Source organism: Callorhinus ursinus, unplaced genomic scaffold (genome assembly GCF_003265705.2).
Source record: "Callorhinus ursinus isolate GAN/ISIS: 27379988/994484 unplaced genomic scaffold, GSC_fseal_2.0 scaffold10, whole genome shotgun sequence".
NCBI lineage: Eukaryota > Metazoa > Chordata > Mammalia > Carnivora > Otariidae > Callorhinus > Callorhinus ursinus.
In genome coordinates this window covers 80,097,010-80,122,376 of record NW_027397072.1, presented here as the reverse complement: position 1 = coordinate 80,122,376, position 25,367 = coordinate 80,097,010, and the positions used below count along the sequence as shown (strand labels likewise).

Here is a 25,367-nt window from a genome sequence, read left to right as displayed (position 1 = left end):
TTGGCTACCTATGAATTACCTGGATAAGTAAAACTTAATTTTAAAAATGTAATAAACTCCAAACACGATTATGAGTATATGGGTTCATATTTAAACATCTGAACTTACATGTATGAAAGAGCAACTTCTTTATTCCATTACATTTATTTTTCCAAAGTGTTTCCTTTGTTAGGCATTATTGAAAAGGTTGTGACCAGTGGATTTGTCAGTGCCAAGCCAATTTAATTAGATATCTTTTTTTTTTAAATACATGAACTCACCATGTGGAGCTCCCATACCATTTGAAACAGAACTGAATGCTGATAATTACACTAAAAATTCCTCCTCCTTCCCACATCAAATTAGCTCCCGCTTTGTAAGTGGTTATTACAAAAAAACTCAACAGACTTTTAAGGAACTGGACTTTAATCTATAAGACATTTAAAAAATGTAATTTCAAAATTGATTATAAGTTTCTGTATTCAAAGCACAACTTTCTGAGTTTTTCAGTGGCATCCCAAAGTCCTTCAAGAATGCTCTGAGTCTACAGCAAGTGAAGATGCAGGTATGCAGATTAATGTTTGAGGGCTTCTATCCCTAGCAGGGTTTCACAGAAAGTAGTGACAGGTTTATTGGAGAGGCAGGCTGTTAAATCCCCAAAAAGCTGTTTGGTGACAGAAAAGGCCAGCTTCCCACATCTGCTATCACTGTCGCCCCCTCACCTGAATATACCCTCTCTTATCCTCCCAGCTTCTGAGCCTGTATCCTGTGCTTTTCTCTTGGCCTTTACATCTGCTCTTATGGTGGGCTACTTAGTGGAGGCAGAGGATGGGAGAGCTGTGTAATCTCAGGAGAACCAGGATATGCTAATAGACGATATCCATGAAAGTAAGAACTGTGGCTTTACTTAGTGTATATTTTCCTTTGCCCAGAGTAGTATATCAGACAGTTGGGCCAGTTACTTGTCCATTGGCCTTCAGCTCCATAAATGCCTTTCCTTATTATTCCCCTCTGATCATGAAGAGCTAGAAACCTACAAAATAAACTCTCTTCCCAACTGGCTTCCCAGTAGTTTCTGTCAATGAGAGAAGAGGATGGAAGGAGTTTGGAAGATGGAAGTGAGAGCCATTTTTTTGTTGTTGTTGTTTGTCCCCGCTTTGGGTGGTACGTCCAGCAGAGGCAGCTCTCCTGGGCTCCACGAGCACTCCACAAACAGCAACATTTACACATGACTTCACACTCCCCAAGTCCTGTGGTGTAATGAGAGTGTGTGCTCCTGGCTTCCTGGGGAGAAGCGGAGGTGATAATTGAAACAGCAGTTCTAATAGAGACCCCATTAGTCTTAGTGGCCAAGGAACATGGGCTCTGTGAACACCATTTTTCCTTATGTTCCTCCAATGCTAGGGGTAGTTGGGGGCTCTCTGCAGTTGCTAATCTCTGGGTAATGTCACCACTTTTCAATTCCAGTCTCCTTTTGAGATTATTTATATACAGTTTTGTTGAGATATATCACATGTATTTAAACTATATAATCTGATAAACTTTAATATAAATATATGCTGTGATACCATCATCACAATAAAAATAACACATGTTATTTCTCATGCCCCCAAAGTTTCTCATGCTCCTTTGTAATCTCTCCCTCTTCTTCCCCCCCCACAGATCTGCTGTCATCATAGCTTGTGTTTTCTAGAATTTTATATGAATGGATTCATAGAGTATGTACTTCTTTTTTTATTTAAATTCTTTTAATCAGCATAATTAAACTGACCCACATTGCATATTTTAATCATTCATTCCTTTTTTGTTGCTGATAGTATTCAGTTGTATATATGTATCACAGTTTGTGTTTTCATTCGCCAATTTTTTTTTTAATAGATAGAGAGAGAGCATGTACCTGCAGGGGTGGGGGCAGAGGGAGAGGGAGAGGGAGAGAGAAAATCTTAAGCAGGCTCCATACCCAGCATGGAGCTCCCCATGGGACTCGATCTCATGACCCTGAGATCATCACCTGAGCAGAAATCAATGGACACTCAACGGACTGAGCCACCCAGGCACGCCTTCATTCACCTTTTGATGGACTTTTGTTTTCAGTTTTGAGCTATTACAAATAAAGCAGCTATGATCATTTGTGTAAAAGTCTGTGGATGAATATCTGATTTCAGTTCTCTTAGGGAAACACCTAAGTGTGAAATGACTGGATTATAGGGTAGTAGTAAGTCTCACTTTTTAAGAAACAGCAAAGTAACAAAACCAAAAGACAACTGACAGAATGGGAGAAAATATTTGCAAATGACATATCAGATAAAGGGCTGGCATCCAAAATCTATAAAGAACTTATCAAACTCAACACCCAAAGAACAAATAATCCAATCGAGAAATGGGCAGAAGACATGAACAGACATTTTTCCAAAGAAGATACCAAATGACCAACAGACACATGAAAAAGTGCTCCACATTGCTCAGCATCAGGGAAATCCAAATCAAAACCTCAATGAGATACCACCTCACACCCGTCAGAATGGCTAAAATTAACAAGTCAGGAAACGACAGATGTTGGCAGGGATGTGGAGAAAGGGGAACCCTCCTACACTGTTGGTGGGAATGCAAGCTGGTGCAACCACTCTGGAAAACAGTATGGAGGTTCCTCAAACAGTTGAAAATAGAGGTACGATCCAGCAATTGCACTACTGGGTATTTACCACAAAGATACAAATGTAGGGATTCGAAGGGGTACGTGCACCCCAATGTTTATAGCAGCAATGTCCACAATAGCCAAACTGTGGAAAGAGCCAAGATGTCCATCGACAGATGAATGGATAAAGAAGAAGTGGTATATATACACAATGGAATATTATGCAGCCATCAAAAGGAATGAGATCTTGCCATTTGCAACGACGTGGATGGAACTGGAGGGTGTTATGCTGAGTGAAATAAGTCAATCAGAGAAAGACATGTATCATATGACCTCCCTGATATGAGGAATTCTTAATCTCAGGAAACAAACTGAGTGTTGCTGGAGTGGTGGGGGGTGGGAGGGATGGGGTGGCCGGGTGATAGACATTGGGTAGGGTATGTGCTATGGCGAGTGCTGTGAATTGTGCAAGACTGTTGAATCACAGATCTGTACTTCTGAGACAAATAATGCAACATATGTTAAGAAAAAAGAAAAAGAAGATAGCAGGAGGGGAAGAATGAAGGGGAGTAAGTCGGAGGGGGAGACGAACCATGAGAGACGATGGACTCTGAAAAACAAACTGAGGGTTCTAGAGGGGAGGAGGGTGGAGGGATGGGTTAGCCTGGTGATGGGTATTAAAGAGGGCACATTCTGCACGGAGCACTGGGTGTTATGCACAAACAATGAATCATGGAACACTACATCAAACACTAATGATGTGACGTAGTGATTAACATAACAATAAAAAAAATTTTAAAAAAAGAAACAGCAAAGTAAAAATAAAAAAGGAAAGAAAGAGCGAGCAAAGTAATTTTCCATAGTATTATTTTACATTCCCACCAGCACATGAGAATTCCAATTGCTCTATATCCTTGTCAACAGTTGATATGGTTAATGTTTTTAACTTTAGCCATTCTACTCTTTCCAACATTTTTGTAACCAATTCTCTAAATTAAATTCCTCTGTTTACAATACCTAGAATGATTTCTTTTTTTTCTAGTTGGATGCTGATTCAACACAAAAATTTAGTGACTGAACATTCAATATGTATTAGATGAATGAATGAATGAATGAATAACTTATTGAGAGGAAAGCTCTCAGGGTTATGAAAGGATGAAAAATCAAGACTCATGTCTCAGCAGGCAGAGACTAGGATGAAATGAGAATATAAAGGCTCTCTTTGAAGTGTAGGCACAGGAGGGAAGCAAGAAAGAATCTCTAGCAAACACATAGGGGAAGGTTCAGAGGTATTGGATGGGAAACATTTTTTTTAAAAGATTTTATTTATTTATTTGACAGAGAGAGAGGGAACACAAGCAGGGGGAGTGGGAGAGGGAGAAGCAGGCTTCCTGCTGAGCAGGGAGCCCGATGCGGGGCTCGATTCCAGGACCCCGGGATCATGACCGGAGCCTAAGGCAGATGCCCAACGACTGAGCCACCCAGGCGCCCTGGATGGGAAACATTTAACAGAGAAGAGTAAATTGCTAGTGTTTGGAAATAGAGACTAAATAATGGAAGAGTAGAGATGAGAATCAGTAATTTAGCAAGCAAGAAAGAGTAAATAAGAATGGCAATCAATAAAAAAGATAATGGCTTATGTTGAGTGGAGTTCTACATAAGGACAGATTTGAATAAGAAGGAGGGGTTTCATGGGGGCCAATTAAAATAACTGAACACAAGAAACAATCAGCCCACAAGCCCCAGGGCAGCCTCAGGAGATCAGAACAGTGGATCTGACCGTGACATAGGCACTGGCTCTAGTGGTCCTCCAAGCCTGTGCCGTCTGGACAGGTGACTGGAGAGGGTGGGTGGGATGAGTTAATTTGCTGTGGGCAGGTACACGGGACCATCTAGCCTGATTTCAGGAGCTGTAGGAGAAGGGGGGACTACCAGAGTGGGAAAGAAGAGATGACTCTTGCTTGGAACGTGGAGCAACCTGAAACAGTGCCTACTCCTCTCAACCTCACCATTTATTAGTTAATTCCACTGCTTTGTCTGTCCCTGGCACCCGAAACAATGATAGTCATTCACTCACTCACTAACTCACTTATTCATTCATTTCTTCATACATTTACTGAGCTCCAACTATATGCCAGTCACCAGGGATAGGAAGATGAGTAAGAAAGAATCTCTGGGGCACCCGGATGGCTCAGTCGTTGAGCATCTGCCTTTGGTTCAGGTCATGATCCCAGGGTCCTGGGGTCGAGCCCCACATCGGGCTCCCTGCTCAGTGGGAAGACTGCTTCTCCCTCTCCCACTCCCCCTGCTTGTGTTCCCTCTCTCGCTGTCTCTCTCTCTGTCAAATAAATAAATAAAATCTAAAAAAAAAAAAGAAAAGAAAAGAAAGAATCTCTGAGCTCAAGGAGTTCGTGGTGTAGCAGGAAAGGGAAACACACCTATAATTCCCTACGAGAGCACAGAAGGGTATCCATTACAGGGGAGGCAGGGAAGACTCTACAGTGGAGCTGGCTTCGACAGGGGGTTTAGAGACCAAGTGAGTTTGCCAAGCAGAGCGGGCAGAAGAGAGGCAGTAGCCATATGAAAGGTACACAGGTGGGAAAATATCAGACAAAAGTGAAGTTTGGTGTTTCCAGAGGCTGGGACCGAAGCATGATTGATGGCTGGAGTGGGAGGAGAGATAGTTGTGGCATCTTTAGGGAGGATCTTACAACAATGACAAAGATATTAAGGGAAACAGAAGGAAGGGTGAAATAGAAGCAGGCTGTCAAGTTGCAGACTTGTAGAGAGAGTAGGAAATGAATGGTGTCATTTTTATAAGCTTACTCTCCCCATCTGCAAATGGAGTGCCTACACCAGTTGGGTACCTCTGATATTAGAACTTGGCCTCCCTTCTGATGGGGAAGGGAAGCGAGAAGGAGAGAATCACACTGGTTAGAGACATGGAATGCTGTACTGGAGAGCCTGATATGCCATTTCAGGAGTCGGATGTATTGTGTAGGTATCAGGAAGTCATCAAGGATTAAAAGCAGAGGGTGTTGGGATCTAACCCAGCTGTGGCTACAGAGAGACGGTTATGTGAGAAGGCTTACATGGAAATCTACCAGGGAGCATCTGCAAGTGAAAAATAGTGAGGACCAGACCCAAGGTACTGTCAGCAGGAACAGAAAGGCGGGGGAGGACTCAGACATTTTAACCGGAGAACTGGCAAGAATTGGGGATGAGTATCTGGAGGCGAAAGGAAAGGAAGGAGCCAGAGAGGCCTCCAAGGGTCTGGCCCATGATGCAAGAGCAGAGAGTGACCGTCTTCACAAGACTGGGAACGGGGAGAAAGCAGCGGGTTGATGTGTGGGACATGTGCCTGTGGAGGACGCAAATGGAGGTGTCCAGGATGTAGCTGGAGATGAGTGGCTCGTGCTTAAGAAGGAAACTGAAGTCACGTCTGTAGATTTAATCATCAGGAACACATGTGTGGTGGCTGACATCACTAGAGAAGATGAGATCGCTTTGGGAGAATGCAGAGAGTGAAATAGGACACCCTGGTGAATATCAAGGCTTGAGCAGAGGAAGCCAGGAGCAAATTGTCAGGGAAAGCGCCCTGCAGGAGAGGAGTGGGTTTAGCGGCAAGGTTGTCACTGGTGAGCAGCTTTGGTAGGGGCCTGGTTGAGGGTGTGCAGAGGAGGCAGATACCAGCCCTTTATCTGATACGTCATTTGCAAATATTGTTGTTGTTGTTTTTCCCCGCTTTGGGGGGTACGTCCAGCAGAGGCAGCTCTCCTGGGCTCCACGAGCACTCCACAAACAGCAACACTTACACATGACTTCACACTCCCCAAGTCCTGTGGTGTAATGAGAGTGCATGCTCCTGGCTTCCTGGGGAGAAGCAGAGGTGATAATTGAAACAGCAGTTCTAATAGAGACCCCATTAGTCTTAGTGGCCAAGGAACCTGGGCTCTGTGAACACCATTTTTCCTTATGTTCCTCCATTCCTTCAGGAAGGACAGAAGGTGAAAGGCTTGGGAACGAGAGAGGCTTTATAATAAATGCAGGGTGAGGGAGATGTGAACGTGTAGATAGGCAAAGGAGAGGAAGTGGGGGAGACAGGGAAGAGAAAGGAAACTGAGGAACCAAAGTCATGGAGTAATCGAGAGGGATATAATGACAAGCCAAGAGGAAGAATGCGTCTTCTACCCCTGAAACAGGAGGGAGGGAGGTAAAGACGCACTCAGATCTGGAGGTGGTAGGAAAGAATTTGAGCAGGTCACATGACGGGGATCTTCTCCTTTCTATGTAAAGAAGAGGCTACGTTACCTAGTTGGAGGCTGGCGGGAAGAAGCAGGGAGCCGGAAAGGGTAAGCTAGCTGCTAAAACTCACATGCTTCATATCCAGTTTGTTGAATTCTCATTCTACTTTTTCCTGCCCTATATTTTAAGGGTTTTTTTTAAGATTTTATTTATTTATTTGAGAGAGAGAGCGCGCGAGAGCGAGCATGAGCCGGGGGAGGGGCAGAGGGAGAAGCAGACTTCCTGCTGAGCCGAGAGCCTGATGGGGGACCCCATCCCAGGACCCTGAGATCATGACCTGAGCCGAAGGCAGACGCTTAACCGACTGAGCCACCCAGGTGCCCCTGTATTTTAAGTTTTTAAATATATTAATAAAGCAGGTCTGCATTATTTCTCACAGTGCTAAGTAAAGGAAATCTTAAGTCCTGAAATAACAGACCCTTCTAATTGCGGGTGAGAGAAATCTCAGCTAGTTAAGAAGAAAATATATCTTCTAGCTGAAACAAACAAAATGAAAACGCGGAGACATATTCTTTGACGTCTTTACACTTGTCAATGTTATTTCTAACTCAGGAGTAATAAAACATCTGAATTTCAGAGGTTGTTGCTATGGCTTGTAGATAGATGTAACTAGCTTCCAGGAAGGTGATGATCCTCATTGGTCTTGTTTAAAAACGTGTGGTTCTGGTAATGTTCCATTTGAGACATGTTTTTCTGAAAGGCATACATATTTGTGAGTCTCCTAAGTCAGAAGAGGGTTATGGACACTCCTCTCATCTCTCATTTGTGCAAAGGTAAGAAAATAACAATAATAATAATAATAAAACTAACTTTGATTCTTTTATCTTGTTTAAACAGAGTTCGAAAGAATAATTCATGTAAATTAACAGTAATAAATGCTTGAGAAGTCATGTGGTAAATGAAAAAAAAAGTCTAAGGGCAGAGTTAAGGTTAGCATGGTCAATGGGGAGCCCCTGTGTAATTGTGGGCTGTTCTTTGCAGTTTTACATAGCCTGAGGGACAGGAGAGGAAGGTTCTGGAAGCTCACGGAGCTGTGGAGGGGGTTCTGGAACTGAAGCCAGAGGACTGGAAAGACCTCTTTCTAATCAGACCTTTGACTCTGAGGGTCTTTTCCCAGGCCCTGACTGAGGAGAACCAGCTCCTGGGGGAGCTCCATGCTCCTCTGGCTATCTTTAGAAGCCATTAGCAAGGCGGTCTGGTGCACAGAACTGAACTATCTTTGTTTGCAGAGACAAGCTGCTTATCCCTCTCCGTAGGATGCCCCTTTGAGTCACTTTCCCAATAGTGACAACAGAATCACAGGGACCCGGCCATTCTCTCTGACCAGAACCCTCTGAGGGCCAAGTATGTTCATAATTCTGTGAGATGCTGGATGGGTTTGGGGGAGTTATCTGAGGCTGGAGGTAGAGAGAAGTTAAATACCTTCTGTGGAAATAGAGATCCAATCGTTAGCTTTGTGGACACTGTATGCTATCATGGTTTGTAACTTCTGAGGGGACAGGAATCCTTCCAAATATGTGAGGAAAGGTATGGATTTTCATGTCTGAAAAATGCACAGGCATATCTAGATGCCCAAGTTGCATAGCATTTTGGGGGGTCTGGGTACATGATTCTTTTCCATAGTCCTTTTTCATGAACCCCCACAACCAACCACCCACGAGCAGTAGAATATAGTCTTCAGACCACATATTTCAGAAGCACCTGGGATGCACAGATTTCTAGATCCCATTCCAGACTCTCTGAATCTGAATCCCTGGGTGTGGGGCATAGGAATCTGCTTTGTAAAAAACTTCCCTGGGGATTCTGAGTTTGAGTTTGAGAACTCCTGCCTGCGGGTTCAGACTCTAGGTTGAGAATCTCAGTTCAGCAGAACTAGGTATTTTCTCGTTTGCTCAAGAGCTCATTCTCAGCCCATTTTGGGCTCTTTCTGCATTGTCTCTAGCCAGCATGATCCTGGACTCTCCTCTCTCCATCACCTTAGAGATGCTCAGGACATGCAAAGGTATTTGTATATTGGTCCCTGAGAAACACTTACGAAGATAAACCTTATGCCCCAAATAAATGAGTCATAGAGAGGACTCCCTGGGAGCCACATGGACTGTCTTGGGTGATCGGTGCCACAGCCCGGCCCTGCCACAGCTGCTGGCGTCCATATGATCTGTGCACAGCCATCGGTACATGTAAAAATATCATTTGTGCACTTGCCTAAGCAGCCCTGGTGAATGGAAAGTTTCAAGAAGCCTTTGATGACTACAATTTGTCATTGAGAGAAGCAGTATGCAAACACCTGAGTATTGCTGGCTGCTCCGCTCGGTGGGCATCCTGGCCTTTCCATTTTATGACCCACTATGAATAATTCTCACTATGCTCCATCTCCCTATTAGTCAGATGTCACAAGCTCATTTTTTTTTATCCCAGAGCCATATTTTAATACCGTGTAGTGATGTTCTTCCTCAGGATTCTGTGTTTTTATTATCCATCATGACACCATAGCAGCATGCTTCCCAGAAGGCATTGAGGCACATATTGACCTCTACCAAGGAGGCAGTCGGTTCACAGGAAATTAAACTGCACTATAACCACACATTTATTCCTCCACTTCTCATGTTAATAATTTTCTATGGGGAGAGTTTGCTAACCAATTCATGGACTGACTTAGTTCCCTACTGTGGGAAGGCTACAGAATTACTGCAATTATAATTACCCAGCTATAATATCTGACACCACCGTATTTATCAGAAGGCACAAATCCAAGTCCTGAGCCCATGTCATACCATTAGGCATCTGTATAAAAAGGCTCTGGATGGTGTCATGAATCTTTAAAAACTGGAATGTGTCATCAAAAGGAAAATGAGGATTTAGTTTTCTTTCACTCCAGCTCTGAAGCATTTGGACTTTGAACATTTAGAATCCACAAACCACAATCAAGATGGCCAACATTTGAAGTTGTCTGTTTTACATAAACATTAGCTATTGCATTATATTAGTATATTAGCTATTATATAGCTATTGTATTCATGGAGAGACATTAGCTTTTAGGGGTATTTGGTGTGGGAAATGTTACCAGTCATGGGGAAGGACTGGTCAATAAATGAAGCTGGGTGTGGTCTCATGGCATGGAAAGCTCAAGGAGGCCCAGTTAGATAAGGAATAGAAGGTGTGCGTTGTACCAGTATCTGTATGAGATCACAGGGTCATCCTTAAGTGTTGATGTGACACGCCCCACCAAAGCCTTCTCAACCTCCACGCTTATGTAAAAGGCAGGCTGCCTTGATTCTGCAGCCTCTGGCACTTTTCTCTCCCCACAGGCTGCTGAGACCCCCAAATATTCAGACGCACTTCCACACCGACAAAGGAGATTTTGGAGAGCTGTTTCCTCGAAAGCATGCCCTTAACCTCCTGTGTTCCTTTGTCCTGGTTGTTGACTGGCTCAGTAGTAAACAAGAGAGAAAGTAACCCAAGCTAAGTGAGGTCACCACTCTCACCAGTCCTATACCAGCACTTGTGGTCTGGCCTCACTCAGCTTTCTACATGGAAACAAATTAGATGTATACTTCCTGACACCATAACAAAATAAACTCTAGGGAGGTTAAATATCTAAATGTGAAATTCAAAATTTTAAAACAGCTGGAAGAAAGTATGTCTTAACATTTTGTTATTTGAGAGAAAGATGATTTCTTTATAATGACTGCGGATGAGGTGCCTGGCTGGCTCAGTCAGTTGAGCATCTGACTTGTGGTTTTGACTCAGGTCATGATCTCCTGGTCAGGAGATTTATAAACTTGTAAGTTAAGTTTAAAGATAAGCCATGTCAGAGAGAACATATTTATAACAGAACAGATGGGAATTTATATCCAAATACAAATTAATATATATGTTATGAATTAATAATAGTTAACACACTTAAAACAAATGAAAAAAAAACAGAATCTCAAGTAAGAAATAGAAAGTCTCAAAAGAGAAATAGAAGATATATACAGGAGGCAAATAGAAATTTTAGAACTGAAAAATGTGATAACCAAAATTGAAAACTCAATGGATGGAGGGGAAAAAGGAAAGAATCAGTGAACTGAAAAATATAACAATAGAAATTACTCAATCAGAACAACAGAAAGAAAACAGGCTGAAAAAGAAATGAGCAGAGCCTCAGGGATCTGTGAGACTATAACAAAAGATCTAACATATATATAGGACACGCAAAACTCAACAATAAAAAAATTCAGTTAGAAAATGGGCAAAAGATTTGAAGAGTCATTTCAATGAAGAAGTATACAGATGCCAATCAAGCACATGAAAGGTGTTTAACATCATCAGCTAGGAAGGAAGAAAGGAACTGTTTACTGAGGACTGTTGTGGCAGGTATTGTATGAGGCATCTGTGGGGAATGCTCAGATACTAGGACAAGGATCCTTCTTTCAGGGTCTTCACAGTCCACCAGGGCAGGGAAAGTCTCAAATAAAGATTTTCTACGTAAAGATAGAAAGTGGTAAGGGTTCCACTAGAGAGAAAATAAACCCTTTGGGGTTTAGAGTTTCTAGCCAACCTGTGCCAAGAAAGATGTTGTGTCATGGCTGACATTTGACATGAAGAATGAGTAGGTGTGGGGCAAGAGGAAATGTGGGAGAGGACATTTCAGACGGAAAGAGAATCAGAAGCAAGCCTTGGAATTAGGACAGCGTAGAGGGTTCATGTGGGCTGGTGCAGCCAGGATGAAAAGGAAAATGACAAGGAAATGCCGAGCCAAGGAAGTGAGGCTGGAAAGATGGGGTGGAGCCAGAGCCCGGAGGACTGTACAGATATGAGTTAGCAATGTGCTCCTTGTGTTAAAGTTGGCATGACCTAGGCTGGTTATATATGAAAATAACTTCCTTTGGTAACTATTCCACAGTAGCAAACTAAACGGACCTTCTACTCTTAGGCTACTCTTAAACTTTGAGAAGAGAGGTGCCAGTCGCTGATCCTATTGCTCTAATGGCAGATAAAATGTGGAGCCTGGAGCTAATGGAGGCAAGCTAAGGACACAAAGACTATGTATCCATCTTCTCAAAAAATATATGCTGCAGCAAATAATCAACCTGTTATAAATTCATTTGATTTCCCAGCTCCTCTTTTAAAATGCAAACACCCTCAGGAGTTTGGGATTGGAGGGATGGTGGGTTAAATAATTTCTTGAGTGAGGCTTTATCTTCTTTGACCAATTCTTTTCCACAGTGACCTGTTCCATTTGCAAGTTCTTCGATAATCCGTCATATTAATAGGTAAGAAAAAGATCACAGACAGCTCTCTAAAAGGAAATTCAATCACTGCGTTGCTTATGTCTGTGGAATCTTCAATCATGTAAACTCAACATAAATTTGTGTTATAGGTATGCTACTCAGAGCACCCAGGGGAAAGAGATGCTGTTCTGGAAGCTTAGGTTAATCACTGAAAATCAACAAAGCCACCTTCCTATCAAGCCTAGCAAATGACGAGTTTCAATACTGAGTATAAGAGTATTTGATCTCCCAACACCATTTTGTGGAGAATAGCAATGTCTGTGTAACAGTGCTTCTCAAACTTTAAGGCGCATGCAGATTACTTGCTGATCTTGTTGAATTGTAGATTTTGATCCAGTAGGTCTGGGTAGGACCTAAGATTCCACATTTCCAACAGCTCTTGGATGCTGGTGCTGCTGGTGTGTGGACCACACTTGAGTCCTGAAGATAAAGCCGAGGTTTGGGCCCCAGACAGAACTGTCCAGATTCTAGCTATACAACTTACGAGTTTTGTGGCCTTGGGGAAATCACTTAACTTTTCTGAGGCTCCATTTTCTCATCTGTAAAATAGAAATGTGAATACTTATCTTGCAGAGTTAGTGAGAAAATTAAATATTATGTATTAAAGGGGCAGGGCATGACACATAGTAGTGACTCAATACATGACAACAGGTAGTATTTAGGCTCAGTGGGCAGCATTACTATAAAAGACAGTCTGGTTGCTATATATTTGCAGTCAGTGGAGGAGAGAGTTGTGAGTTATTGTTTTAGTACACAGTTAAGAGACATATTATCCTTCTTTCCCACTGGAAAGAGAAAACCTCAAGGTATTCATTTGCTTGTCAGGAATATTGACATACCCTTATGAGCTATTCTCAGCTTACATACATGTGCTTCTGTCTACTGAATCTTAATATTTTATGTGTTTTAATAGTTGGCTTAACAGTAAGCAGTACATCCATAGGAAGGTCTATGTCAGAGAACAGTGAACATAAAACAACTTAATGATGATACAAAATTAATCCTAACATTCACCCAATAATTTTATAAGTTTAGTCTTTCTCCCCCTATATATATCTATATATATATGTATATACATATATATATACACATACACACACACAAAGCAAAAAGGGGCTAGTGCTGTTTTATTATTATTATCATTATTATCTTGGAGAGGTTTGGAGAGCCACACAGGACAGCTAACTTGTTCATGGTCCTCCAGTGGGTTAGTAGCAAATAGAGGCCACGGTAGCTTGTACTATATCAACTTAGTTCAGCTATGTGGCTAGACTTCCCTTTCCTATGTGGCACAGGACAGTCTTGTGTGGGCTTGAAGTGAAGCAGAAGCCATGCCTATTTATACGCAGAAGTATACGTCTACTCCATTTGGGTATACCAGTTGACCCTTGAACAACACAGGGATCAGGGGCACTAATACTCCCTCCTACATCCCATGTGGTCAAAAATCTGCATATAACTTTTGACTCCCCCAAAACTTAACTACTAATAGCCTACTGTTGACCAGAAGCATTACTGATAACATAAACCATTGTTTAACACATATTTTGTATGTTATGTATATTACATACTGTATTCTTACAATAAAGGAAGCTAGACAAAAGAAAATGTTATTAAGAAACTCATAAGGAAGAGAAAATACATTTACAGTTCTGTACTGTAAAAGAATCCACATGTAGGTGGATCCATGCGGTTCAAACTCATGTTGTTCAAGGGTCAACTGTGTGTCTCTACCCGGTTTGTAGAGAGTCCAGTGTGGTTGCAGACCATGACTGAGACTGTGGATCGGGCCCCACCTTGGTGTGAGGCAGCAGCCAGACCCACAACTCTTCCAGCTCTAGCTGCATTCCTCCTCAGGCTTCCAGGCCTTCTACCTCCTGCCAGATGCCCATCAGCTTTGTGACAACAGGCACAAGTATCTTCTTCAGGTCATCACTGAAGTCAGAGGAATGAAGGCAGTGAGAGGCTGATACGGGTTTTAGTTCATTCTTGCAGGTTCCAGTTTGTCCCTGCTCTCTCTCATTTCATGCCCTTTCTTTCCTGGTGGCCTTCCCTACTAACATGAGGCCCAGCTCCGGATACAGAGGCAACCTCTGTATATAAGCTGTTTAAATAGTTCCCACAATTGTGTAAGGCCAAATTCCTATAATAAATCCCATATTCTCTATTGCTCCTCCTGGTGTGCCGCTCTGATTGAATTCTGATGGAAATACCCAGATTTTTCCACCTTTCATAACCATAATCATGGTTAACATTCTGTCAAATACCTTCCTATCTAGGCCTACAGATGAGGTAATTCAAAAAGAATTGAATGCTTGGGGTGCCTAGGTGCTCAGTCAGTTAAGGGTCGACTCTCAGTTTCAGCTCAGGTCATGATCTCAAGGTCATGAGATTGAGCCCTGCATCAGGCTCTGTGCTCAGTGCAGAGTCCGCTTGGGATTCCCTCTCTGCTCCTCTGCCCCACCCCCCACCCATTCGTGTATGCTCTCTCTCTCTAAAAGAAAAAAAAAGAAGGAATTAAACACTTTTTTAAATGTCACTCAATGTCAGATATCTGGAAATTCTCACAGCAAGGGTCCATATTCATTTATTTTTCAATTGCTCTAAAACAATTTATAAAGCAATAGCTTCTGTTTTTCAATATCACAAACATAAAGCATGGACTTTTTTTTAGAAGTTATTTTAAGCTGCAGAGAAGCCAAAAGAAAATATAATCCCCTATAGTCCCCAGTCTAAGAGATAACCACTGTCAACATTGGGTATTTATCCCTTCTGGTATTTTATCAATGCCTAGAGTATATAATATACCATATATTTAAAATAATAAAAAATAAATTACATCATATATATTTTTCTCTTTAAAATATAGTATGAATGTTTTATATATCATGAAATGTTCATCAGAAGCATCATTTTTGGCTTTATCATATTCCAATATAATGAACTTCTCTTACCTAATTGAGAATACCTAGACTTTTTGCAGTTCTTATAGAATTCTAAGCAACATTATCATGGACATCCTTATAGCTAAATCTTCACACACATAAATAGTTATTTCCTTAGACCAAATCCCTAGCTATGGAATTGCTGAATCAAGGGACTGCAAAATGTTATCTTCTGAAGCAAATTTTCTGACTTCCAACAACCAAAACCATGTCCTGCTCCTTCCTAAAGACTTTGTACTTCAGTTAACTGGGCCAGTTTTTATCCCACTGGTTCCTTGAGTCAAGTAATGTCTGTTGTTTCAGTATTTCCTTTGGTGCCCGCGGTTCTTGGTCACGCCGCTTTGAAGAATGAAGAGGTAGACCAGACGAAGAGTGGTAGGAAGCAATGCAAAGTTTATTGAGTGATAGAAGGCTCCAGAAGAGGGAGGGGACTCGAATGGGTTAGAGTTTCTAAGTCTAGGGTTTTTATGAGATTGCTGATGGCCTGTTTTAATCTGATTAACCCTCCATCGGCTGTCACCCAATCAGATTTTTGTCCACGCGCTCATTTACCTATGAGGTAGTTGTTCACGTGGGAAAGGGTGGAGGGCTCCTTTCAGGGCGGTGCAGGCTAATAGGATGGGGTCTTTTTCCTTTTAAAGGTACTTTCCTCGGGGCGCCTGGGTGGCTCAGATGGTTAAGCGTCTGCCCCGGCTCGGGCCATGATCCTGGAGTCCCGGGATCGGGTCCCGCATCGGGCTTCCCCGCTCCGCAGGAAGCCTGCTTCTCTCTCTGACCCTCCCCCTTCTCATGCTCTCTCTCTCATTCTCTCTCAAATAAATAAATAAAATCTTAAAAAAAAAAAAAAAGGTAGTTTCCTCTTAGGACAGGGCGCCCCTTGCCCCTGCCAGCCTTTTTTCTGACTATCCTCCAGTATCCTTATTAGAGGTAAAATTATGCTTTACGGGACGTTCCATATGTGAAATAATGACTTAGAATTATAGAGGCAAAACAAACCAGCTCCACATTCCATTTGCTAATAATTCTATTCTGCCCTCTTTTCATATTTTAAATTTTGAGTCTCCAGGGCTTGCCTTTTTTTCTCTCAGTACTAATGTAATTCCAGTGTTTAGCCTTGAGAATGCAGGTCCTTCTAGCGGTGGGTGAGAGACATTGCAGGAAGAAAAGAAGAAAGCATCTTATTTGTCTCCCACCTCTGGATAAACAGATTGTTTTGCATAATAAAACTGTTCTGACAGGGGTGCTTGGGTGGCTCAATTGGTTAAGTATCTGACTCTTGATTTTGGCTCAGATCATAATCTCAGGGTCCTAGGATTCAGCCCCATGGCAGGCCCTGCGCTCAGCAGGGAGTCTGCTTAAGGATTCTCTCTCCCTCTGCCCCTCCCCCTACTCATGCGTGCACACTCCCTCGCTCAAATAAATAAATCTTAAAAAAAAAGAAGCTGTTCTTACAGATGTAACTGGACTTCAGAAATTGTTACCATGAGAGTAAGCTTTTATATCAAAAAGTATGTAATTCCAATGGGTTATCTTAATAATGTTTTGCCCTGACTATAATATTTAGCATTTCCATTTTCTGGGAAGTTTAAATACATTGGGTTTTATTAATTCAGACAAAAGAGGATCATTGTCATGTCCTTATTTGCCCTAAGAGGTTAAGAAGAAGCAACACTTAATAGTTCATATTTTTAAAAAAGTTTTGAGATGCTATTTCTCATAGATTTTATAGAAGCAGGGAAGAATCAAAATGTGCTCTTTGTAGAGGCTACTTTTAGGCAGCAGGCTTGAGCAGTGGAAACCTAATAGGGTCCCCAGTGACCACTAAGCTGAATGCAAACAGGTTCATTAGGTGACCCACCTCAAAATAGCCACAGGTCCTAGCTGACCAATGGGTTACTTACAACTGGGCATAGTTACCAAAAACGTAAAATTCCATAGGTTCCCATAACTCCTCACTCCATCCCATAATACAGCCCCTCCACCACTGCTTCCTGGGAGAGTCTCTTCTTTGCTGTCCTGCCCCCTGCTCCCTTACAGTGTATTCAATAAACTCCTATATCCTTTGTTCTGCTTTGGGTGAATTCTTTCACTGCCCATGCTACTGGCCTCCACACGATTGGGTCACCCCACACTCTCCCGATCAAAGCCATTTCCTAAGATTCAATGCCAAACATGTTTTGTTAGATATATTTTCAGTAAAACATGATTTGGGAAATTGTGTGAATATTGTTCTGATGGTCACAAAATTATGCTGCCATACTCCCCAAGATGAAAGAAATTAAATAGAACAAATCAAACAGAACAAGCATTGAGTTATTGATGCCAGCAGGCCAGGTCAGAGGGGATCCTGCAGGACCAGCCAAGAGGGTCCTTGGCTTCACAGAGGGTGGAAATCAAACACAAGCAGGCAGGAAGTGAAAGTAGAGTTTATTGAACACATAAAGAGAGCAGATACAGATGGAGCATCCAGGAGATTTGGAAAGGAAAGGAGCATGAGTCTGATCTTTGTTTGGGGTCTGGGACTTTTTATTGAGGACTATAGACTGGTTTAGGTGTCCTCTCAGGCATCCAGGAGCTGGTTAGAACAAAAACAGGGGCCCGGGTGTTACTCTTTGGAGACAGGGAGCCTTGGCATTGAATACACATTCAATAGTCTAGAATACACATATGATGGCTTTGTCCATTCTCACCTGGCCCTCCTTAGATGTTATCTATTCTATAGAAATCATTAACTCCTTGTCCCTTACAAAGAGAACATACACTATTTGCATGATGAGGCATGTGTAAAGTGGGGGTGCAGGTCCCAGCAAGAATAGAAGCAGGAAAAGGAGGAAAAAGCAGGAGCCCTTCAGTTTCTCTGTCTCATTATGACTGGGAATACCTACAAACTTTTAGAATGTAACCAAAGTTGTACTTAGAGGGATATTTACAGCTTTAAATGTAAATATTAGAAAAGAGAAAGGTTGAAAATAAATGATCTAAGCTTCTATCTTAAAAAGAACAGCAAATAAATAAAAAGATAAAAAAGATAAAAGCAGAAATCAATAAAATAGAAAGCAGACATGCAACAGAGGAAATCAATAGCACTAAATCAATACATTTTTAGAAATTAATAATAAATTATAAACATTAGCAAAACTGGGCAAGAAAAAAAAGAAAGAAAACACAAATGACCAGTATCAGGAATGAAAAGGGAGACATTAATGTAGATTCCACAGATATTAAAACAAGATAAGATACTATGGATAACTTCAAGCAAATAAATTTGAAAACTTAGATGAAATGGAAAATTCCCCCCACAAAACTAAACCAACCAAAAGATAACCAACCCAACTTACATAAAAGAAAATAAAAATTCTGAATAGGCTTATATATGTTTAAAAATTGAATCCATAAGTAATGCATATTAATGCTTCTAGTAATAATGTTCTAGACGAGTGGCTTTTAAACCGTTTTGACCAAAACAATAGGAAATACATTTGATACGTATTTATATGGGCATAGATGTGTGAGTGTATATGTATATGAAATAAAAGTTTTATGAAACAATTCTTACTGTCGTTGAGGAGGAAGAATTTCCTCTGCCCTTCAAGACCCTTCTACCTGGACTAAGAATCAAGTTGACTTGACACAGATTAACAGGAAAAAAATCATAGTCATCTGAGGAGCTTTTAAAATTAGGGTCTCCAGGCTTTACCTGGACCTATTGAGAAAGAATCTCTAGGGAACAGAGCCACGAATCTGCATTATCTTTACACATTTCCCTGATGATCAGCCAGACTTGAGAATCAATTGTAGATGGGAACCAAGTAGTACTCTCCTGGTCTGAAGAATCAATCAACACACCTCTCTAACTTCTTACTAATGGAAGATTTGGATGGTAATGAAAATAAAGCATACGTGTGGTGAATTTCCAACTTTCCACGTGGTGTAGAGTTTTTGTGATAACAATCCTAAAACGATCTTTAGTCATAAGTATCATCACTTGATACTTACAGTCTATTCACGCTTTGTTATTAACACATCTTATCTGAGAAGAATACATTTTCCATGCTTTGTGAACTCAATATCAGAAGTGAGGGCCAATTTTTCAAAGGGCCACCCTAGCACTACATTACTTAACCATGTTGCCTTCTGAGACTCATTGCCTGTATGAAAAAAGATAATAGTAACTTTATTTTAACTGGCAGTTTTCTTATCATAAGTAAGAGACGTAAAAGTAGGTCCCATCTTGCCATGATTGAAAAGAAAATAGTAATTATATTTTCAACCAGCTGAACGGATAATTATGTAACCGTATGCCACATACACAAAAAATTTACTTACTTGTTTTTTTCTTCTCCTTATTTCTCCATATTATTTTCTTCTTAGATGAATGTTTCTGAAATTTTTCCTTCCACACTTTGCTATTTTCATTATAGGACTTAAACCCAGATGTAAATGTACATCCCCCACAACAACTCTGCACATATTCAGATCTAGCTTCCATAGAATAAATGGCTATTAGAGCTGGAGGGGAACAGAGAAGTCATTCAAAGTAACATATTGATTTCCTATTAGAAAATTGGGGCTCAGAAGTAAAGTGATTTACCAGACTTTACACGAAAGTCAGATTGGAAATCACATCTCCTAAGTATTAGTGGAGCATTTTTCTACCTACCATTCTGTTCAACAGATACATACAATGAAGTGAACCACAATATATGTGAGGGTATTTTTCTAAATCACTACACATCCACATTTTTAATTAACACTTTTATTGAGATATAATTCACATACCCCAAAACTCACCCATTTAAACTTCAATGGCTTTTAGTATGTTCACAGAGTTGTGCAGCAATCACCACAATCTAATTTCAGAATATTTTCATCACCTGTATCTATTAATAGTCACTCCCAATTCCTGACCTCTACTCCAGCCTCCAGGCAACCACTATTTTACTATTTTACTTTCTGTCACTATAGACTTGCTTATTTTGGACATTTCATATAGAGTCATAGGGTATGTGGTCCTTTGTATCTGACTTCTTTCAATTAGCATAATGTTTTCAATGTTCATCCATGTCATTCCTTTTTTTTTTTCCTAAGTCATATTCCACTGTATGGATATACCACATTTTGTTTATTCATTCATCATTTGATGGACATTTGTTTCCACTCTTAGGCTATTATAAATAGTGATGTGAACATTTACATGTAAGTTTTTGTGGACACTTAAGTCTTCATTTCTCTCAGGTATACACCTCGGAATGAAATTGGTAGATTATATGGTAAGCCTGTCTAACACTTGAGGAACTGCCAAGTTTTCTGAAACAACAACACCATTTTATATTCTTACCAGCAATGTATGAGTGTTGCATTTCTCCACAACTCTTTGTTTTCATCTTTTTTGATTTTAGCCATTCTAGTTGGTATAAAGTGGTGTCTCCTTATGACTTTGATTTTCATTTCCCTACTGATTAGTGATATGGAGAACCTTTTCATGTGCTTATTGGCCATTTGCATATCTTCTTGGAGTGATATCTATTCAGATCCTTTGCCCATTTTTATTGAGTTTTTTGTCTTTTTGTTATGGAATTGTAGAAGTTCTGTATATATTCTAAATACTAGTCTCTAATCAGATACATGATTTGCAAAAATTTTTCCCATTCTATGGATTGTCTTTTCACTTTTTTGACAGTGTTCTTTAAAGCACAACACTTTTCACTTTCAATGAAATGCAACTTAGCTATTCTTTTTTTGACCTTGGGCTCTTGGTGTCATACCTAAGAAATCATCGTCTAACTCACAGTTACAAAGATTTATGCCTATTTTTCTGCTTGTTTTTTAGTTTTAGCTCTTGCAGTTAGGTCTATGGTCCATTTTGAGTTAATTTCTGAATATGTTATGATGGAGGTGTTTAAATCCATTCTTTTCCATATGGATATCCAGTCATCCTGACACCATTGGTAGAAAAGAAAATTCTGTGTTAATTTTCTTAGCAACTTTGTCATAAATCTATTGACCATAAATGTGAGGGTTTATTTCTGGACTCTCAATTCTACTCCATTGATCTTTATGTCTCTTCTTAAGCTGGTACCACACTCTCTTGATTACTGTAGCTTTGTAGTAAGTTTTAATATTGCGAAGTGATTCCTCTGACTTTGATTTTATTTTTCAAGATTGTTTTGGCTACTCTGAATTTCTTGAATTCCCATGAGAATTTTAGGGTCACACTGGCAATTTTTGCAAAGAAGCCAGCTGGAATTTTGATGAGGATTGCAATGAATCTGTAGGTCAACTTGGAGAGTATTGCCATCTTAACTGTATTAAATCTTCTGATACATGAACATGGGATGTCTCTATACTTATTTAGGTCTTCTTTAATTCCTTTCAGAAATGTTCACAGTTTTCAGAGTTTAAGTTTTATACCTCTTTTGTTAAATTTAACCCTAAGACTTATATTACTTTAGATGCTATTACAAATGGAATTGTTTTCTTGATTTCATTTTTGGGTTGCTCATTGCTAGTCTACAAAAATACAATTGATTTGTGTAGGTTGGTCTTATACACTGTAACTCTGTTCAACTCATTTATTAGTTCTAATAGTTTAGTGAAATCCTTAGGATTTTCTGCATGCAAGATAGGTCACCTAAAATAGAAATAGCTTTGCTTATCCCTTTCCAATACAGATACATCTATGTCTTCTTCTTGCCTAGCTGTCCTACCCAAAACCTCCAGCAAAATATTGAGTAGAAATAAAAGCAGACATCTTGTCTTGTTCCTGATCTTGGGGGAAAGCTTTCAGTCTTTCACCATTAAGTATGATGCTATCTGTGGGGTTTTGTAGATGCCATTTATCAGGCTAAAGAAGTTCCTTTCTCTCCCTAATTTATTGCATGCATTTCTCATAAACAGAGTTGAATTTTGTCAAATGCTTTTTCTGCTTCTAGTTAGTCATGTGATTTGTCTTTATTCTATTGACATGGTGTCTTACATTGATTCACTTTCAGATGTTAAGGTGATCTTGCATTCCTAAGCTATATCCCACTTGGTCATGGTGTACAATCCTTTATATACGTTGCTGGATTCAGTTTGCTTGTATTTTGTTGAGGATTTGTGTGTCTATAGTTGTAAGAGATATTGGTCTGTAGTTTTCTTGTGATGCCTATGTCTAGTTTTGGTATCAGGGTAATACTGGCCTGAGAATGAGTTGAGATGTATTCCATCCTCTTCTATTTTTTGGAAGAAGTTATGAAGGATTGGCATTAATTCTTCTTTAAATGTAGACTTCAACAGTAAAATCACCTGGGCTTGGATTTTTCTTTGTAGAAGTTTTAAAACTACTAATTCAATCTCTTACTTGTCATAGGTCCATTCAGATTTTCTTAAGTCAATTTTAGGTAGTTTGTGTCTCTTTAGGAATCTGTCCATTACGTGAGGTTATCTAATTTGTTGACCTACAACTGTTCAAGTATTCACTTATAATCCTTTATATTTCTCTAAGTTTTATAGTAATGTTCCCCCTCTCATTCCTGATTTTAGTAATTTTATTCCTCTCTCCTTTTTTCTTGGTCAGTCGAGAAAAAGGTGTATCAATTTTGTTGATCTTTTCAAAGAAACCAATTTTTTGTTTTGTTATTCTCTCCATTGTTTTTCTATTTTCTCTTTCATTTATTTTCATTTTAATATTTATTATTCCCTTCCTTTTTCTTGCTTTGGGTTTAGTTTGCTGTTCTTTTGCTAGTTTCATCAGGTGAAAGGTTAAATTTGAGATTTTTTTTCTTTTTTCATGTTCTCATTTATAGTTATAAATTTCTGTGTACTGCTTTCAGTGTATTCCATAAGTTTGGATATGCTGTGCTTTTATTTTCATTCATTTGAAAGTATTTTCTGATTTCTTCTTTGACCCAGTGGTAATTGAGTTATTTAATTTTGTGTATTTCTCAAATTTCCTCCTGTTATTGACTTCTAATTTAATTCCATTGTGGTTAGAGAACTTTCTTTGTATAAATTTAACCCTTTTAAATTTATTGAGGATTATTTTATAGCTTAGCATATAGCATATATATCCTGGAGAATGTTCTGTGTTCCTTGAGACAAATGTGTATTCTGCGGTTATTGGGTGGAGTGTTTCAGAGATGTCTATGAGGTCTGATGTTTGATGAGAAAAATGAGATACAGAAGGGATTAGTGGATTACTCAATGTTGCATACCTATCTGATCACGGAAGTGGAAATACTAGGGTGAATCATGTGAAACTGCCATTCTTGAACATCAAAAACTAACAATTAGCAATTTCATATAGTTCAGCCTCACACAACTTAAGTCTCCTTTCAGTTCAATGTTCTTGTCACATAACTAGAATATTATATTAGGATAGGCTGTGCTACATAAGGCATACACCCTGAGCTATTCTTGACTTACCACAATGAATACTGATTTTGTGCTCATCTTATTCTATTCAGGTACTGCAACTCTCCTCCAAATGGTGACTCAGGGATCACAGCTGCTTCTATTTTGTGTGCCTGCCTTCCAGGGCACATGTTAGGGGAAGAAAACTTCAGGATCATCTGGCATATTCTTAATGGTGAGCCCTATGCGTGGCTTAGATCACTTCTGTGTACATCCCATTGGCCTAGTCACATGGCCCAAACCTACTCTGTGTGGCCACCTTACTTCCAATATAATTTTCTATCCTTTAGTCAATTACATGGAGAATGTATTCTAACCTGACAGTGGGGTGTGCCTTCCCATCTCAAGAGCCCAGCACCTCTTTGGCTTTCCTCATTTTAATCATATTTAAAATATATTTTCAACAATTCAAAATGTGGGTCTTAAAAATGCCTCAGAATTAAAATATGAAATAAATCCTCTTGGCGAATTTTTCCTAATGTGAAGCCCTATCATATTTTAGCTAATTTAGGAGAAGTTATTAACAAGACAAAACAACCCCCCATGAAGATCGTAATAAACTCATTGGAGGTTTTCTGAGGGTCAGAGCATGGAATCCAGCCTATTTCACTCCACTGTCTCCTGGTAAACAAACAAACGAATGAAAAACCTTTGAATCACAGGGCCATCTATAAATTGGAAAGGGACATCAGCTTGTGTGGGTCTGTATAATCCCTACCCCTCTACAACATGTCTACTGAGAAGAACCCTCTAAGTAACTGAACATTTCACAGTTCTAGGACTACATAGAGATGCCTGGTTGTGGCCACTATAGCTCTTCTAAAGCCTCAACCTGGGGGACAAAAATCTCACTTCGACTGTTTAAAAAATCTCATTTCGACTCTCTTCATATATCCACCAACGGAGCCAAGTGCAATTTTTCAGTGGGCTCGGGAAAAGGAACTGGGATAGTGCTCTCTGTATGCAATTTCCCATTGCCTTTACAGTCCAGGGTGGCTGAGAAAAAATACAGTCCACATTCTTTTAAAGAAAGCCCAGGGGCGCCTGGGTGGCTCTGTTGGTTAAGCGATTGCCTTCGGCTCAGGTCATGATCCCGGAGTCCCGGGATCGAGTCCCACATCGGGCTCCCTGCTCAGTAAGGGAGCCTGCTTCTCCCTCTGACCCTCCCCCCTCTCATGTACTCTCTCTCTCTCATTCTCTCTCTCTCAAATAAATAAATAAATCTTAAAAAAAAAAAAAAAGAAAAGAAAGCCCAAAGAAGTCAGTGAGTGGCTGGTGTCAATTGTGAAGACAGAGATGAGAGTTCAGGAATGGGATAGCGAGTATTGTGGGAATTGTCTCCTGCCTGGGCTGACATGGAGAATGCATGTGGCATAGTGAGGAGACCGGGAAGTGGCAAGAAGAAAAACAAGGTATCTGACACTTGGACCCCCAAGTCCACTTGTGCTTAGGTCAAAACGAAGTACTGGAGAGAAATTTATAAAATCTTATTACCATAGAATGCTCAGAGGAACTGGCAAATGCTTACTCTCATAGGATGGTTCTTCATATATAACCCGTATCGCCATAAGGGCACCTAGGTTTCTCTAGATGTATCTATTTGCTTATTCCACTGGTTTGGTTCAAACAGATGGCACTATTTTGGGTCAGTGGTTAACTTTCATTGTTTCATAGTATCCTCTCTGGCCTTGACTTTAAAGATATACACCTGGCAGTTGTGGAAGGTGAAAGAATCTGGTACATTTTTCTTTTACCATTAAGAATTTGGGTTTCTTGAGAACAGGAGTTCTCAAACATTTTGGTCTACGGATTCATTTACACTCTTAAAAATTA

The 25,367-nt window shown here is 40.2% G+C and overlaps 1 protein-coding gene across 16 annotated transcripts in view; it reads right to left on the bottom strand.

Annotated features, from left to right (window-relative positions):
* The window catches only part of NMS (neuromedin S), a 31,143-nt gene extending 17,016 nt beyond the window's left edge, over positions 1-14,127 (bottom strand). For 15 of the 16 annotated variants that reach the window (XR_012379596.1, XR_012379598.1, XR_012379599.1 and 12 more), the window contains exons 1-2: positions 13,992-14,127; positions 12,680-12,734 (exon numbers count right to left, since the gene is read on the bottom strand). The gene's annotated coding sequence lies outside the window, so the exon portion shown is untranslated. The remainder of the gene's footprint in view (positions 1-12,679; positions 12,735-13,991) is intronic. The other variant, XM_073896886.1, reaches the window with a different exon arrangement.
* Between the last annotated feature and the right edge of the window lie 11,240 nt (positions 14,128-25,367).